The sequence below is a fragment of the Empidonax traillii genome, unplaced genomic scaffold (assembly GCF_003031625.1).
Source record: "Empidonax traillii isolate 1590-97213 ecotype Southwest subspecies unplaced genomic scaffold, ASM303162v1 scaffold296:size1881848, whole genome shotgun sequence".
NCBI classification, from domain to species: domain Eukaryota; kingdom Metazoa; phylum Chordata; class Aves; order Passeriformes; family Tyrannidae; genus Empidonax; species Empidonax traillii.
The window spans coordinates 1,452,176-1,459,688 of NW_020955489.1; positions in this window are offsets into that span (position 1 = coordinate 1,452,176).

Consider the following 7,513-nt stretch of genomic DNA (forward strand, 5'->3'; position numbering starts at 1 on the left):
ACTAACCTGAGCAGTAGGGGCAGCTGTGGTGATTACATCAAGTTCTCAACTGTCTCTTTCTCCACCTGTGCTATTTGAGAGCTGTGTGAGAGACATACCATGACAACTGAAGTGTTATCTCATCACTGCAGATATACAGCCTGGGTTTGAAACTGTCTATAAGCCTCCACTAAATCTTACCCTGAAATAAAGAAACTGAAAGTGAATTCAAGGAAGTAATGGCACTTTTGGGGGGATAGTTATTATCTTGGAAGCTTTTGATGGTCAGTCTGTATTTGAGCTATGCCTAAGTGAATTTTTATTCCTCCAGCATCCTACAGAAAATTATAAAAGACAGAATTAAAAATCATTACCCTGAAAATTCCTTACCAAAAAAAAAAAAAAAAAAAGCAATCTAGCAGTTCATCAGAATTCCTTCTTTCATCAGTATTTTCCAGCAACACCCTACCACTATAATGTGACTTTTTCCATCTTTCCCCATCTTTCTCCAATTTTATTTTACACTTGATGTGTTGTCCAGCAGTTAGAGAGGAATTTTAGAGTTAGGTTTCCAGTTTGTGGCTGATTTAGGGAGAAGCAAAGAAACTTCTTTAGCATAGGTAACAGATATATTGGGATGTCTCTCTAAAAACAAAACAAAAAACCTGATGTGGAAAGCAGTCTGGATTTGCATTTTCTTTTTGTTGCTGCAGATTAGTTCCAGCATGTGCTTCCCTTTGTGCTTGAGAGAAGAAATCTACAGTTATTTTATCCCCTTCTCTTCAATCCCTAACAAATTCTCTTATGATGGGATAAAAGGAGTAATGTTTGGCTGCTGTCATGCTCAAAGACAATTTGATGTGGTCACTTCTTTTGTTTCTATGTTGCTGAGATACTCCATGTCTGTCTGTATCCTCATACTTTTTCTTGTCCTGGGATTGTAACCTTTGGGGACCACGACCATCACTTTGTTCTCTGCTTTACTTTCCGCCATGCCCAGTGAGGTTCTTTGTTCCTGGCTGATTGGTATTTTGGAAACGGAGATTCATGGTGTGATCGTACAGCTATACCTTTTCACTGGGTTGGATACCAAAATACCTGATTTCTTTCTTGTGGCAAAGAAAAGGAGTCATCTTGAATACTCCCATCATGTAGACTTCCAGGAACTTCTCATATCCCTGTGATCCCTTGGTTTGTTTATTGCCTTGGATATCTGGTGAAGTGCAGGGTGACTCTGAAGAAAGGAAAATTGTTGCACATAGAAGAAATCTTTTTGAATTAAGATGATAAAAAAATAGCTGTATGTCTGTAGAATTAGAATGACACTTTAATTCTTAACCAGTGCAGTTGACTGGGAATTATTTGTAGCTACATAATAAATAAATAGGATAACCCTAGTGAAAGGTAGGGGAACCACAGGTAACATGTTAATTTTGTTCGTAAGGTTTATTTGAGAGCACTCCAAAAGTCTGTCAAGTCATCATAATGACAGGCAAGTAAAATTAAAAACAGCACTTGGGGTCTGGTCTCCTCCCCAGAACAGAACTGCTGGCTCACTGCAACTTTGTAGTGTTAAGCTGTAAAGGAGTACTCATTAAATATCCTATTTTTTTTTTTTTAATAGGCAACTCTAGAGTAAGACTCCTGGAAAGTGTATGAAGGGGGATAGTCTGTGGACCTATACTTCAGGCTGGAACAACGGTTACTTCTGAATTCCCTTTCATGGGTGGTGACAGAATTATTAATTTATTAAAAGCTATGCTGCCAAATTTCAGTAAAATACTAGACATGAAGTTGCTTTGATAAATGATGTAGGCAGATTGGTGGGGTGCTTCAGAGGTGAAAAATCTGAGTCCATTGGCAAGTACATGAAAGAAAAAATAGACAAGAGAAAATATAAAAGGAGAGCTTTGCTTTGAGAGCTGCTTCCAAGAATCAGAAGCCCAGGAGGCAGAGTCCTGTTTATGTCAAACAAACTGTACTAGAGGCAACATAATAGTCTTCTCATATGAGGCAGAGTTATTTAAAAGGATGTCCTTCAATCTGAGCAGAATGGTCTCATCTCTGCCTCTTTGGCTATCTTTGTCCCCCAGTCTCCTGGAGTAGGGTAAAACAGGGTAGTTTCTACCCAAAGGAACTGAAGGATTGGGCAAGAAATAGGAATACAGTGTTTGTGGAGATAATTTAAATGTTGCATGCCTCCTTAGGGTTCTAAAACTTGGAGGTTGTTAAAGTGTTTTTCCAACCAATTTTTTTTATCCTTTTTGTGAAGATATACTATTGTGTAGTTTCTGAATAGGGGCAACAACAACAAAAGTCCTCTCTTGCAGTTTCTTCTCATTTGTGTGTGCAGTTGAACCTTGTATTATAAATACCACAACTGCTTCTGCTCCAAAAAAGTGGGAGAGTGGGGACACTGAAGGGAAGGGTTTGCTCTAAATCAGTCCCAGGTCTTCGTATTTGCCAAACTACAATTTATGCAGTGAGTGGGAGCTTAGTATAAGTGTAATCAGGTGTAATGAAATCAATAATATGCCTGAATGTTCATTCAGCTTGGCACTCAAATCTACAAAATCAAGTCACTTTCAGGTCTGTTCGGGTCTGCAGCCACCTCAGCTTGCTGTCCACGTAGCTGAGTAGCAGAAGGGCAAAAAGTTGCTGTGGATATCCTAGTGCTGATCCCTCTGGTGACGAGGTGCGTGGAACTAGAGCTGTTACAGCTGTCCTAAGCTGTGCAAGTTCTGTTCCCCTCAGACCTCTTCTGCTGCCTCTTCACTGGAAAGAAGCACACTGATGTATTGGAGTGACAAGCAGGGATTCAGACTGAAAGTAGAATAGTCACATCACTGTGGCACTTCAAATCACCTGAGCTTTTGGGACATTTTTGTGTTGTTCGGTAGCTTGCCAGTTCAACTGGCAAATTTCTGAACAAGTGCCAGGGTGTGTCCTGAGCAGAATGGAGATGAGGGAAAAGGTGCCTCAGTAGTCCTTTTGAGGTTCTCCATTTTGCAGAGCAGCCAGACCTTCTACCCAAAGGAGTGCTTGCCCCATTTTTTTGTCACTCTTGGTTTATTCCATATGTAGGAGGGGAGATAGGCAGACAGATGAGGTTTCAAAAAGATTTTTTTTTCTTTTTAATAAATCAAGCTAGGAAAAATAAGTCAATGAAGGGGAGAAAGTTGGCCAGTGGCACTCCTTAGATTGTCTGAAGATCTCTTCAAAGTCTTCAAGCAAGTAGAGGGAAAAAAAAGGTCATGGTATCACTTGTCTAAGAGAAAAAAAATGAAACACCCACCCTGAAAGAACAGTTTCTAAGGCAATCTTTATGGATCTAAGATTCATGAAGGAAAAGGAGCAGTCTAAATTTTGCTTTACAAATCATATGGAGAGGAAAAGAGCATGAGAGATGAGGCTGGAATATCCTGTGGTGGGGATGATTTGTTTAGTGTTTCCCCATTTTTGAGTGACCTCTATGCAGCTGAATTCTCACAATATATAAAAGCGCTGGGTTTTGTGAGTTTTTTTGAGAAATAAAATGCAGAGTTAATTAGAATGCATTAGAATAACTTCTTGCTTTCACTTTTATTACATTACAGAACATTTTTCTTCAAATTCACAAGTCCTCAAGTTTAAAAGATCAAGCTTGACATAAATATATCTGAAATGACAGAGAGAGAGACCTCTGATCAAATGAGGGAATGCTAAGCTTTTCAGCTAACATGAAAGACTAATTACTGAAGCGAGACTTAATAATTGATGCCTTCATTCAGTATAGCTCTGAGATTTAGGTCCAATAAAGAATTTATGTACCTAAAAATAGTAAATATGGAACCTAATTTTCCAGCATTTGGTCCCCAGATAGGGACCCAGAACCCTGTGCATATTATTGAGGCCTTGGAGCAACAAAGCAGCCAAGAAAATTTCTCAGATCATCTGAGAGGGATTAAGGTTTGTGCCCTCAGCCTGCCCACAATTAGCTAGGCTGGATGTGACTCTGTTAATGATGTGGAGGGGGGAAAAGGGGGAGGCTGAACAGCAACTCAGCTCTCTTTTGTCATCTGACAGGAAGCATCAGGGTTTTCTAAGTTGTTTCCTTCAGCTCCCCATTGAATCCTCATGTCTAGACCTGGTTTAAACAATAGAAATAGTAAAAATAGAGGGAAGCATTGAGTTCAAGATGTATCTGAGGAGGCTTAGACATGCTTTTTCACAGTCGTTGATCTAATTTGTTACTGAGCTTTTTCCCCACCAGAACACTTAGCAGGACCTTGTACCCTGGGCAGTCAGAGAAGGCTGAAGTGGATTCTGCTATTGCCTCTTTTTACACAATTGCTCTTACCTCATAGCTGTCTGGGAGACTAATTTCATTAGCTGGAGAGAACGAATTCAATCTCCCTGAAGAGAAGTTGAACCATGGGGCAACAGGTCAGGCTATTAAGGTAGGACTTTAACTTCTGATTGAAACCCGAGGATCACAGAGCTGAGGAGATGGAAACCCTGCAGTTTAGGTGCAGGGTGGTTAGTCACAGCTGAGTAGTTAGTTACCAGGTAGTTGGTTACAGCTGAGCCCTATTGCTGACTCACACTGTCCATGTAAAGCAAGACGATGCAGAGTTAACCAGCTCTAGGGGCAGAGATAGGTAGTCAGAGTCTCCAGTCTGGGGGCTGTATCTAGAAAATAGCCTAATTCCAAAAATGCAGTGCTCTGGGATTGAAAGAATTGACTCAAGTTTTCTGGTAAAACATGGTGGGTCTCTGAACTGCAGCAAGATGTGGTTGAGGCTGAGAATTTGTGACTCCTTTGGATCATTCCTGGTGCGTCTAGACAATGCCTGGTGAGTTTGTGAACTGCAGCAAGCTGTGGTTGAGGCTGAGGATTTGTGACTCCCTTGGATCATTCCTGGTGTGTCCAGATAATGCCTGGTGTGTTAAAACTAGGGAGGAGGGCAGTGTGTGGTCACTCGTGCCTATTTTGAGAGGGCGTTGAGTTCAGAGCATGTTGGAGAAGGGGTTTGAAAGTCTGTGTGGACTATGATTCATCTTTACTTTGATTTGTTTGTTTATTTACATTGGGGTTTTTTGTTTGTTTTAAGGTGGTGGGTGATGGCTTACTGCTGTTTCCCACGAAGATTGTCAGTGATGGGAGGGGTTATAGATTTGTGCATGTGGCTGCCAAATAGAGCTTTCTCCAGAGGTGGGCTGCATCCACATGGAGAATCAAGGGGCAGCAGTGGGGAGTTACACTGTTCCACAGTTAAAGAAATTAATATTTTCTAACACACTATGCTCCTGCTTTTCTTTCAACCTAGAAGTGAGAATTTTGTTACATTTGAGGTTTTCTTGTACTTGAGCCAAGACAGCAATGCCTGCTGCAGAAAATATTATGACTGGTGGTGACAAGTTAATATTCTTCCTACAATTATGGCATTCCTGGAGAGCTGTAGGAAATATCCCAATGATATTAAGCAAACTGGATGCTAGGGAATCCAGGAACAACTGTGCTGTAGAGAGAGAAATAAAGCAGAAGCAGCACATTAATCAAATGCATAGAAGGAAAGAAAATGCACTATGCAAAATAAGATGAGTTGCCTGTTACAGTTCTTCGTGGCTTTTATGTTGATAGCTTGCTGAAAAAATGCTTTGTCAAGTTTATTGCTGGAGGTTACTTAATGAGTGTGGGGTTTTGCCAGAGATAATTAAAATGTCAAAATAATTATCAGTGCGTGCTACTGCTTTTCAGAAGAGGAGTCAAACAAGTCCACGTTTTAGTACAAAAGCAAGAAGTTGCATGCCAGTTAGCTTTTCTTTAGGTTCCCTCTTTAGCTCTTTGTTTTCCATTCTCTTTTTTCTTTGATCCAAATTCGTCTGTACTGATGCAGTGTGAAGAGTGATAGCTAAAAATGCATAATTATTCTCAGTCTTATTTCTATGATGGTGTTTTGTTTTGTGGATTTTCTTGGGAGATTTTTGTGATGGTTTTGTGTGTATGTTTGGTTTATTGGTTGCTTTTTTTAAAATAAAAAAGTTAGGGCTGTCAGCTGAATTTGTCAAATTAGGAAATACTAAATATGGTTTTGAAAAAAGTGTCACTAGGTTTGGGTATACAGAAACAGTACTGAGATAATCCAGGGAAAATCACCAAAACAATCAACATATTAGGTGTCTCTGTTGCTTTGGCTCTTAAAAAAAAAAAAGAAAAAACCCTGCCAACCTGCCTTTTTGGATTGTGGTGGGTTGACTCTGGTTGGATGCCAGACTCCTACAAAATTCACTCTATCAGTCTTCTCTTAAGCTGGACAGGGGAGAGAATACACGTTGGGAGGCTTGTGGGTCAAGATAGGGAAGGACAGGGAAGATCACTCTGCGGTTACTGTCAGACAAAACAGACTCAACTTGGGGAAAACTGATTTGTTACCAATCAAATTGCATGAGGATAATGAGAAATAAAAACTAAATCTTAAAACACCTTCATTTCACCCCTCCCTTCTTACTGGCCTCAGCTTTGCTCCTGATTTTCTCTGTCTTCTCCCGACCAGCAGTCCAGAGGGACGGGGAATGGGGGTTCTTATCAGTTCCTCCCTTGTTGTCTCCACTGCACATTCCTCCTCAGGGGGAGTACTCCTCACAGTCTTCTTCTACTCCATGGTAGATGGTCATCCACAAACTTCACCAAGAGTCCTTCCCACAGGCTACAGTTCCTCATGAACTGCTTCAGCATGGGTCTCTTCCACAGGATGCAGTCCCTCAGGAACGGGCTGCTCCAGCGTGGGTCCCCTGCAGGCTCACAAGTCCTGCCAGACAACCTGCTCCAGCATGGGCTCCCTGTGGGGTCATAGCTTTCTTTTGGGCATCCAACTGCTCTAGCATGAGGCTTCTGCATGAGATGCAGGTGGATCTCTCCTCCCTCATGGACCTCCATGGGCTGCAGGGGAATAGCCCGCCTCACCATGATCTCCATCAAAGGAATCTCTGCTCTGGTGCTTGGGGCACCTCCACCCTTTTCTTTACTGACCTTGGTTGTCTGCAAGTCTGTTCCTTTCACATATTCTCACTCCTTTCTCCAGCTGCAGTTGATGTTGCACAGGGTTTTTTCCTTCCCTTTCTAAATACGTGATCCCCAAGGTGTTACTACAGTTGCTGTTAGGCTCAGCCTTGGCCAGCCGGGTCCATCTTGGAACTGGCTGGCATTGGCTCTTTTGTCAGAAACTTCTCACAGAAGCCACCCCTCCTGGGTGGGGGTTTGGTAGCCTTCCTGCTACCAAAACCCTGCCGTGCAAACCAAATACACGGTTCTAATTAACAAATGTGTAGATTTAGTGTTTAAAACCTCTCCTCAAATGACTGGTGTTCATTGCTTTGTCCTTCTATGTTGATTTTGTTACCTGTTCCTGTTTCACGTTCCTCTGGGAGAGGCTGTTTTCTAGGTTCTGTTTTGCATCTGCCAGATGCTTGTGTGCTTGATTATAATACCTTCCTTTTTGCATTCAAGAGGAATAGACACTTCCTCCTTCCTTTATTCTAGCCTGCCTCAGTC